At 45.4% G+C, this 11,002-nt stretch overlaps 2 long non-coding RNA genes across 2 annotated transcripts; one reads left to right on the top strand and one right to left on the bottom strand.

Moving 5' to 3' along the window:
• The first annotated feature begins 3,936 nt into the window (after nucleotides 1-3,936).
• LOC134454988 (uncharacterized) lies at nucleotides 3,937-5,511 on the top strand. The gene is made up of 3 exons (XR_010035962.1): nucleotides 3,937-4,380; nucleotides 4,778-4,991; nucleotides 5,139-5,511. It is a non-coding gene; the product is annotated as an uncharacterized LOC134454988 (long non-coding RNA).
• A 1,627-nt stretch (nucleotides 5,512-7,138) lies between these two features.
• Nucleotides 7,139-9,445, bottom strand: LOC134454989 (uncharacterized). The gene is made up of 3 exons (XR_010035963.1): nucleotides 9,276-9,445; nucleotides 8,455-8,711; nucleotides 7,139-8,094 (listed from the first exon to the last, which is right to left on the bottom strand). It is a non-coding gene; the product is annotated as an uncharacterized LOC134454989 (long non-coding RNA).
• Nucleotides 9,446-11,002: the final 1,557 nt, after the last annotated feature.

An 11,002-nucleotide genomic window follows, 5' to 3' on the forward strand; every position in this document is an offset into this window, starting at 1 on the left:
GAGGCTGATGGAGTGTCTGTGGGGCCCGGCCATGCCAGTCAAAGAAAAGTGGGGAGTTTTGGGAGGTGTGTGTGTGTGTGTGGGTGCGTGCGTGCGTGCGTGCATGTGTGTGTGTGTGTGTGTGTGTGTGTGTGTGTGTGTGTGTGTGTGTGTGTGTGTGTGTGTGTGTGTGCGTGCGTGGGTGCGTGCGTGCATGTGTGTGTGTGTGTGTGTGTGCACGCGAGTATGCTTGTGCACTTATGTTTGTGAGCAGGCATCACAGTGTCTGTTTGTGTGTGTTTATGTATGTGTGTTGTGTGTGTTTGGTGATGCTTGTGTGTCTGCATGGGTGCTGTATGTGAGTGGTAGTGGTGTCTGTCTGTGTGTGGGAGGTTTTTGAGTGTGCATGTGTGTGTCATCTGTACAATATGTATGTGGGGGGATATTTGGTTATGTGTGTGTGTGTGTGTGTACTGCATGTGTGTGTGTGTGTGTGTGTGTGTGTGTGTGTGTGTGTGTGTGTGTGTGTGTGTGTGTGTGTGTGTGTGTGTGTGCATGCGTGCGGCATGTCTGTTCACATGTGTGTGTGTGTGTGCGTGCATGCGTGCGTGTGTTTATGTGCACGTGTGTGAGTGTGTGTGCACACATGTGCATGTTTTGGTGGAGCAGCAGTAAAATGTAGAGAATTAACTAACACATAGGAGGCGAAGCAAGCGAAGCGAAGAGAGGCGAAATCCAACCGTCATCAGTTCGTCGCGGCGAATCAAATGGAATGGAACAGTTATGTTGTTGATTTGATTGGGCCGCGGCAGGCGAATTCGCTCCTCATTTGCATAGCATTAAACTTTCTTTAATAATTTCACTTCGCTTCGCCCCTGTTCGCTTGCCATCACTTTCCATCGCTTGCCTTCGCCTCTCTCATAGGAATGAATGGCAAAGTTCGCAAATTTGCGTGTATGTGTCCCTACCGTAAGGTGTGTAGTGGGTGTCCTGGAGAGAGGGTGGTGAGACAGGCATTGGGGGATATGAGACCAGTAGACACATGGTGCGTTCCAATACTCATACTGTTCGCCCTTTCCGCACTGTGTTTGGGTACGCAGGGTGTTCCATTTCTAATCGCGACGGTAAAGTGTACTGTAAATTACCCCGATAACGTCCCCAAAACGGCCATTTTTTGAAGTGTGGAGTTACTGTACACTTTTCGCACTCCACGGCCACCATGTCTGTGACGTAGTTGAGTGTCAGATCTGTCAAACGGCTGAATCTCCGTGATAACAGCATAGTTTTGATTCGAAAGACAATCGCCATGTGTATTAGAGGCAGGGGTAACTTCAAAAAGTGTCCGCATAACGAACAGTGCCTTCCGTGATGAATTGCATATTGGCGGTTGGTAAACTCGGATGACACGCGACCAACCATCATTTCCGTTAAGTGTATCAGACAGAACGGGAATCGGAATGTACTCGCCTCGTGAATCGCGGAGGGTGGAAAGGGTACTTCACTGCTAATCAACACAGACTAATCAATTGCCTAGGGCCCCACCAAAATCTGCCCTCTCTGTACGCCCCCCCAATATTCAGACCTGAAACGACAAATCCAGTAAAGCTAATTGCATGGGGCCCCTTGTCTACATTTTGGCTAGGGCCCCATAATGGCTACCGCTGCTGCATCCTGGTGGGAAAGAGACAGTGATGGCAGACACAAAGTTTTTGGACCACTATCCTAACCGCCCATTGGTAGAAAACAGTGGAGAGGTCTTAGCACACATGCTGTGTGTGTGTGTGTGTGTGTGTGTGTGTGTGTGTGTGTGTGTGTGTGTGTGTGTGTGTGTGTGTGTGTGTGTGTGTGTGTGTGTGTGTGTGTGTGTGTGTGTGTCTGTGTGAGTGTGTGAGAGTGGTGTGTGTGTGAGAGAGAGAGAGAGAGAGAGCGCGCGAGAGAGAGAGAGAGAAAGAGAGAGAGAGAGAGAGAGAGAGAGAGAGAGAGAGAGAGAGGGAGAGAATATGAGTACAGTATAGGGAAATAGACTTAATCCATCATATCCGAGACAGATTTTGTGAGCAAGTGGGGAAAAGGGGAGTCAGTGTTTCTGGAAGGAAACCACATTCCATATAAAAATGCCACACTGATGCAATTATGTTCATTTCATTTTTTTTTTTTAAATGTAGTACAGAGCCAAAAGAAAGAGAGAAAGACAAATACAATGGCATGACTGGCTTTGTCAGATTTCCTCCCATAACAGTAACACTGAGGGGTGTAATGGATCCAAGTGGCCCACAACGTAGACGAACGCCAACATCATTCCTTGGCATGTTCACATCGGGCTCCTTCATTTGAATCGTGCCAACAAACCCAGATCCTCAGCATGTCGGAAGGGCATGTCCTTCATCCTCTGCGCAAAAGCCCCCGGTTGGCAGACACTGCCCTGCTTCTGGCTTCCTTCCTTGGCGGAGGCTAAGAAAGAGACAGAGAGAGAGAGAGAGAGAGAGAGAGAGAGAGAGAGAGAGAGAGAGAGAGAGAGAGAGGAAGAGAAAAAATGCAGAACTCCTCTGATTAGATCTGAAATGCCGTGTGAAAACAGTGGGCCTGTCCAGCGGCGATGGATTGACATTGACAGCTGCCAATAAAATGCGAGATGTCTCCGTCATCTTCGAGATGGGACCGAGCAGGGGGTGGGGGTGTGTGTGTGTGTGTGTGGGGGGGGTATGGTTCAGGGGGGTGGGCAATCGGCATGCCGCTGAAAGAGTGAGAATCTCAAGGCCATCCACACACAAACACACACCACATGTACACACACACACACACTAACACGCACCAAAACACACCAACACATATGCACACACACCAACACACATGCACACAAGCGCGCGCACACACACACACACACACACACACACACACACACACACACACACACACACACACACACACACACACACAGAAAAAGCAGAGGGTGGGGGCCCTGCAGGAGCAATGTGTGGCCCATATTCATGAGGATGTGTCTCTCTGCGTGAGATCTTGCTCTCTCCGGAGAGCAGAGGAGAGGAGAGGAGAGGAGCTGCCGTGAAGTCGTATTAAAAATAAGTTGATGTAAATACTATAAGTCAGGAGGGATAGTATCATTTATCAACACGACTTGTATCGCTGCCCGGCCCGGCCCCGGCCCCCACCCCCACCCACCCACCCACCGCAACTGGAGATAACACGCGACCTTACAGTTTAACCCTCCAAGACCGCAGAGCGGGCCAGAGAGAGTTTAACATCACAATCTGTCCATCTCTCTCGACCTGACAGGTCTCCTGGGGGCGGTGGGTGGGCTTAACTAAATCTCGGAAGCGTGAGTGAGGGAGAGAGAGAGGGACGGTCGTGAAGATAGGTCCCCTCTCCTCTCTCTCTCTCTCTCTCCCTCTTGGAGGCCGAGGCGTTAAGAGTTTCTGATCCCAGGTGTATTACGGGGGCTTTAAACGGGCAATTTTAAAATTCCGCCCGGCGCTTTGCTGAGGACAAACGCAAGCTTCATGGCTGACTGATTATGGAGTCGAGACGCACGTTCTCATACATTTATGCATCTCAGTATGCAGCGCTGCCACCACCCTGGGCTCACGAGACTGAGCGAGGGGGGAGAGGGAGAGCGAGAGATAGAAAGAGACAGAGAGAGACAGAGAGACAGAGAGAGAGAGAGAGAGAGAGAGAGAGAGAGAGAGAGAGAGAGAGAGAGAGGCAATGAGAGACAGAGAGAGGGGAGGGGGAGAGAGAGAGAGAGAGAGAGAGAGAGAGAAAGGCAGAGGGCATGTTTGTTGTGCGGAAAAAACGACAGAAATATCTAAAAAAGAGTGGGAGAAGGGGAGGAGGGAGAGGGAGCATGCGAGAGAGAGCACAATTAAAGACCATATGACACTTGGGAAATATTGTAATATACACAAACATATTGAAAGTAAGCATAAAATATAGTCACTTGAAGAAGGCTTTGATCATTATGATGGAAAACATGATGTTTTATGGCCTTTGAACAGCGAGATTTTTGACATCTGCTGGCGCTTCCTACAAGTCCGTCACGTCACCGATGACGCACGCTCAGGAATCTATAGGCCTATCAGGACTGTCTTGACGCCTGTCAGGATTACCTTTCACAACTAACATGGATTCCGTAGTGGGTCTAGACAACTCATCTGACGCATACTCGGAGCCTGAACGTTTTTGAAAGTAGAAGAGTCCGACCCGATACTGGAAGACAGTGGTGGAGGCATTATGCCCTACAGATAGGCTACGAGCCGTATCTGGATGAGATGGAGCGACGAGGCTCCGAAAGTTCGGATGGCGAAGCAGAAGGCGCTGTCGGTGGTGCTGCTGTGACAGACGGCGGGATGCCAAGAGACGTTTTGGCAGGCTACAGCGCGTGGAATGGTAAGTAGACTCCGTAAGATAGTGTAGGCCTACTTTGTTGTAATATCGTTTGTTTGTACCACCGAGCATTTGTGTGCATTCTACTTCTCACATCCCAAAAGTAGCCTAATAGCCATAGGTAAGGGACTGTACCGATCGCAAAATGATTTTACGTCTCAGTGCCTCATTGTCTTCATCTTTATGTAGTTAGGCCTATATCACTATTTGTTTATATAAAGGAACACCAAGGCCGTCAGACCAAGTACGCAGTTTGCCCTGCGCCATGGCTTGGCTCCAGTGCCTTTCCTTCCGCGAATAGGCTACTCCGGACTTTTACGCGAATCAACACTAGACATTGACACTTTGTGAAGTTCTGTGATTATTTCCAACACTCTTGCCTTTATCTGTCGCATTGTAGGTGTTCTTGTGGGATGTGTGCGCCGATGCAAACAGTAAAGGACTCTGTGTGCTGCCGTGAGCAGCCCAAAGTGTGCGCCAGGAGAGAAGAGGACGGGAACACATCCGCTGCGTAACAGAACATTCTGGCTTTCAGCCCGTTTGTCTGAACGAGCACGTTCTCCGCACCGCATATTTCCACTACCGGCAAGACTACGGGGACGTGGAGGGAACGAGTGAGTATCCTAGTCATATTGTAAAACCATTTGTATGGAATAGTAGGAACCGTATGATTTCATATCAATGATGTAAACTTGTCATGCAGGCCTACATCTAAAACGCATCTGTTTTTTTCTCTCTTCTGATCATCTTTCAACTTTTAGGTGGAAGAGATACACTGCATATAGACAATTTCTTAGATTTTGCTATGACTACCTGGGAATACACGCCAAGGTCCCCTTACCTTCCTTTGTGGTGTGGTCCATCCGGAGAACTTTTCCCTCTACAGATTACAGGGGGTTCCAGGACAATAGCCCGTGATGTTGCTCATGCACAAGTGTTGATAAATAAATGACAATGAATGTCAATACATGTTACCTGTAGCTTCACATGAATTTGTCTTCATTTTGCAACTCACAACAGCGTACAACAAATAGCCCCAGGGGGCGCCAAATACAACCTAACCAGTGGCGGTTTTAGAAAGTCTGAGGTCCTAGGCAAAGAACAGTTTCGAGACCCCACGCCCCTTGGCCTAGGTGACACCAAACATACAACTTCAGCAGTGGCGGTTTTAGGAAGTCTGAGGTCCTGGGCAAAGACCACATTTGAGGACCCCCCCACACACACACACACACACCACCACCACCACCACCAGAATCACCTAAGATGTAAATGTATTGGATTTATTTTATCTATTACTTTTTGAGAAGAGACAAGTCAACTTCTTAGGAAACAAACAGTTGAACATTTTTCTTTTAGTGTTATTCCAGAGACGAAATCCTGAAATAAAGTGATGAACCATTGGAACATTCTTATACAAATTGTAATAGTCTTGACTGCGTCAACCATTCCCATCCTGCTTAGACTTATAATCCCTACCTGCTCCTTCAAGCTTACTTTTATAACTCAGTTCTTTGCTTATCAGTTCTCTTGATGTCATATTAAACATAATGAGAGTTACTGTTTGGACAATTGTATAGCGTTATGATTTGACATATTTCCTATTCCTATTGACATGTTCTTCCATACTAAATACATCCACTGGGGATGTCTCAAGCAATGCGCATCAAAGTCAAATGCACATTCAATGTTTCAGCATCAGTGGCCTCATGCCATGCTCAGGCCATCACAGTCATGGAAGGTAGAGGGGTGGAACAGTTAGTTGGTCAGGGTACCTCCCTTACAAATTGTCTCCTCCCTCTGTACACCATCTCTGGTGAACCTTTGCTCTTCAACATGGGCATAAGGCAGTCCCACCCCCCAAACACCTCCATGACCGAGATGATCTGATCATAGAACGGTGGCCCGCCCTAATTCACAACCATAACTGTGGTGCACAGGGCATAGACTTGCTACACTACACAGGTTCTATACCCATCAAGTGCTCATCAGTCTTATATGGATATTGAGTAAACACTTTCATTGAAGAATGCCACCCTAACTGCAATAGGGGTGAGAATTCCACGATTGAATGTATTGTGCGGACTCACTGAAGATAAATGAATCCTTCATTGAAAAGCAATCCATCACCAATTTCAGCTTTTAACACAAAAGTAACATACGAAAAATGCATTATAATATAGAAATGTTTCATAGTTTCATCATTTCACCATTTTATTTTAAGACTCAAACTTTGTATTAAAACATCTAAAATATGATCACTCAGACAGTGAAGCCTGGAGATTAAATTAAAACACATGGCCATCACCTTTGATTTACTGAAATGTATTAATAAAAACCCTAAACAGATGTAAACGAACGGCCTCTGCGATATTGTATGTGTCAATGTCTAAGTCAAGCAGACTAAGACATTCAAAGTGGTGGAACAATTGCACACAGGGCGCTGGGCAAATAGATAGGGTCCATATGCAGCCCGCCAGGGCCCCCACATACAGCCCGTTAGGGCCCCCATTACCTAAAGGAGGGCCCTTGGACTAGTTGCAAATGCCCTAATTGTCCTCCTTATAGCTCTGTCCCTGATCATTCATTTGAGCTTTTTCACCATATAACTTGGCAGTTTTGATAGGTACTGTTTTTTTTTTACTTCTGAGAGTTGTGATTGATCAATGACTGAGGCAGGAAGACAGAAATGATGGGGATAGGGTATGGAAAAATCTCATTTTGCCCCATAAAATTACTTGGGCATTTTTGCTAGCAAAATGACAACTTACACCTCCACCATGTAAGCTTATCTAGTATTCTTTATCATGTGGTGTCCAAGATGTTGTGCAGTACTTCTGGGACAATACAATGAAAGCCCACATGGGTATTGGGGGGCACTGTAGCAACACAGACATGAAATGAGTGGGTAGGATATTCAAAATATCACCTCAAGGTCTCTCCATCTCAAATGACTAAAGCTAATATTACACACCCTGTAATAACCTTTTTCAGAACCCCAAGGGGAGGATGGGGCAGGTGGTTCCCAACACAGTAGATCAATGCACTCACAGAAAATATGAAAATAAATGTGTTTATTACATGCAGTCCAGCTCTGTCCAATTTTAAACAAAAGTATGAGTACATTTGTGGTGTAATTACAACAGTAGCATATAATACATAACTGTAACACCATTTATGCCATTGTACCTTATGTACAGTGAGACTGTCATTACTAAAAAACACTAAAAACCTAACCAGGACCTGGCCTGGTTCACACCAGATAGTGTGTGTGTAGCTTTGGCACCCCCTGCTGGAGCAGAGCTACACATACTATCACCGCAAACTCAATCCAACCAGTGGAGAATCAGCTGAAAATAAGACAAGTACATTGGTCTACTTTTTACTCAGATAAGTCACCTGAGTTGGAACCATTTGTATGCATAAGTGTAAAAAAAGTAAAAAATAAATAAATAAATAAATAAAGTGTCCTACCAACACACCCTGTACTGTGGTTTTGGAATTACCTGCATCAAACTTTTGGTAATGTCTATATTGAAGGGTTGTTTGTGGTGCTAAAGCGGGTTGTGTGTGTACTGACTGCTGCCCTCTTATCCGGCTTTTCACATGATGCACTAAGTGGCTCTGGAACAGGGAATGGGTCTGGAATGTCAAAGTCCTCACAGCAGTATTCACCTCGACACATGGCCTCCACCATCCGCATCAGCTCTTCAGCATAGCCTGTTGCAGAGGAATATGGGGACAAGGTTCAAATTAATCCTACAATAGATATAGCACACAAGTACATCTCAAAATCCTAATCTTATCTGCTATGAACTTTCTATAGTCACTTCAGAAATGGCCCCGGTCTATCTGAGACATACTACTACTCTTCCTTACCCTGTGCTAATGTATTTTGAAACAAACAAAAGTGCAAGTCCTGAGACATTTACAATCATTGCTCTGTACATTTTTTGTGCACTGGGAATGTTGCAAGCTGTAGCTAAGTCCTTGATTGAAAGCAGCTTTGGATAAAAGAGTCTACCAAGTATAATGTAATGTCCTAAAAGTATGTTTCACTGAATATTTCTGTATGATTACCTGCTCTCCATCCCTTTGTATGAAAAGTGACACAGGCTCCGTGTGCACAAGAAGAGAACAGTCCCTCGAATCCTGTATGCCTGTTGTGGATGTGATCCATAACTGACTGACTGTCCATTTGTCCACCACAAGTTGAACATTGCCAGGAAGCGTCGAGACCACAGCCCAGTACAGATGGTTTATTATACTTCCCACCCAGGGTTTGACATCCTGGCAACCTCTGGTTTGACCAAGGCTCTGCAACTTCTTCTTGACACCTGAGTAAACATGTGTAGATAAATCAATAAATAGTGAATGTAATGTACATCTGGCACACACACATTACATTACATTACATATACATTACACACACACACACACACACACACACACACACACACACACACACACACACACACACCTGGGGCAATGCAGGGATGAAATAATGTGGGGTGTGTAGGTACCAATATATGTGTAGAGACATAACTGGGAAATGTAGGCTACACTTCCTTTGAACTGCATAGCCACAGTCCTTGTTGGTGGCCTCAGACATGCTTGTATGCAAATGTCACAGTGCTGATCTTTTGTTGAGTTCACATGAATAAATAAGAACATGAATATGTGCACATATAAAATGTGTGTGTGTATGTGTAAAAGGAAAAATAAAATAATACTTAAAAAAAAGGTTTCTTTCCCAACACAAAGAACCTATCTGAGCAAAAAGTAGACCCATGTACAGTGTACTAAACCCAACCAGTGTAAGGTCTAAGGTAGTGTGTAGTCAAATGTGATCTGTATTAGTAGCCTAACTTAGTTGACCTACACAGTTTACCAAAACTTACATCAATTGATGGGACCCCGTCAGCAGTGAAGCCATCTCTTTCCTCTGCAGCAACATAGGCCTACTCAGACTGGCATTCCTGGAGTATCTGAAACATTATATAAATATGATGCCGCGTGAATAGGAGAGAAAAAAGCGCTACTGCAAACCCAAAACAAACATGACAGCAGATTGTTCTTGAATACAGAAAGAAGTTGCAAATTTACATGACATTACATAACAGCGGTTACTGCATGTGCGTTTGGGTTTCTGACAAGAGTAGGCTATTTGTCAACACGTAGAGTAGGTTCATGCTCCATTAGTCACGGACACAACGCTGATGGGGGGACAGTCGCATAGAGTTGCATTGGTTGTCTTTTCAGCTGGTAGGCCTACAGTAGACTATTTACCAGTAGACAAATATAATTTTACTGTAACTGTAGGCCTAGGCTACGGCGGCGAACTGAAATGTAGGAAGGCGACTTGACTTTTTGCAAACACTCTGAGATTAATTTAGATGCACGGCTGAAGCACTTTAGTAGCAAGCTTTGTTGAAGTGTTCAGAACTGGCACCAACTTCAACTACCGTTCACCAAGCAAGTGGTTTACGCGGCGATAAAACACAAACCTCTTTGCACTTCCTTTCCCTCGACTTCATGATTAGAATGCAGTCCAAAATAAGATGGTACAGCCTACCTCCAGCCGCTGCCTTTTCTCCAGACCACGATACCCCCTGCAGCTGACGTAGGTGCCGCTCTCCCCCTCCAGTTTGTCCCCCGAGGGAATATGCTCGGGACTGATTTGGGCCGCAAAACCCTCTTCAGACGAACATCATTTCCTAGTTGCTCCTTCAGAGCCGGGGTCGAGTCGTAACATTTATCCAGAAAATGTGCAGAACACAGTAGGCTACCACGGTGCTCCTTTGGGACCAGTTCTCGTCCTGCGAACTTGATGTGTCCACAGCAAGTTCAATTCAGGGTCTTTTGGAAAGCGATGCAGTGTGAAACCGCTCTCCCTGGTGTTTGTGCAGTATCCTGCAACGCACCGCTCGGGCATGTTGTTAAAAAAATATTCGAGAAAGAACGTACACTCTATCGATTCCTGTCAGGATGGTTGACTGCACGTGCAGTCAGGTGTAAACAGAGAGGTGTGGCGTGGCGGAGTTCCTGAGCACACGTCATTTTATGGAAGGGCCACTGGCATGTGGAATTTAGTGGCGCGTGTTCAAATTTTGGAAATAACAGGAGAACCAGTAATATTTGTCATATGGATGCATCTCCATTAGAATATAATAGTTATTTCAGACTGAACTAAAAAGGGTCGTCTTTACGTGTCATGAGGTCTTTAAAGAATGTTGCAGATAACCTTGCAAAACACCCACACATTTATTCAATCCACTCTTCCACTGCTTAGCTTTCAATTCCTTCCTACTGTGCTCACAAAACTGGGAGGAAAACCACCTTCTAACCCACACTAGCATAGGAGGTGCTTGTATTCCAAAATGCACTGACATATTTACACAACTACACAAGATCACATAATTAACAATTAAGTCTTATTTTTAGGCATTCAGTGGAGAGGACTACCAGCAGACAGTTCAGCTGTTTCTTAGATCACAGTATCAGAATCAGGAGCATCAGAGTATCTTGGTCTCAGGAGAGATGAACAGACCAAGGACATGGATCACTGGAACCATGTTGTGTGCTCTGAAGAGACCAAGATAAACAAATTTGCTTTAGATGAGGTCAA

This window comes from Engraulis encrasicolus, chromosome 9, assembly GCF_034702125.1.
Source record: "Engraulis encrasicolus isolate BLACKSEA-1 chromosome 9, IST_EnEncr_1.0, whole genome shotgun sequence".
In the NCBI taxonomy this organism is placed as follows: Eukaryota; Metazoa; Chordata; class Actinopteri; order Clupeiformes; family Engraulidae; genus Engraulis; species Engraulis encrasicolus.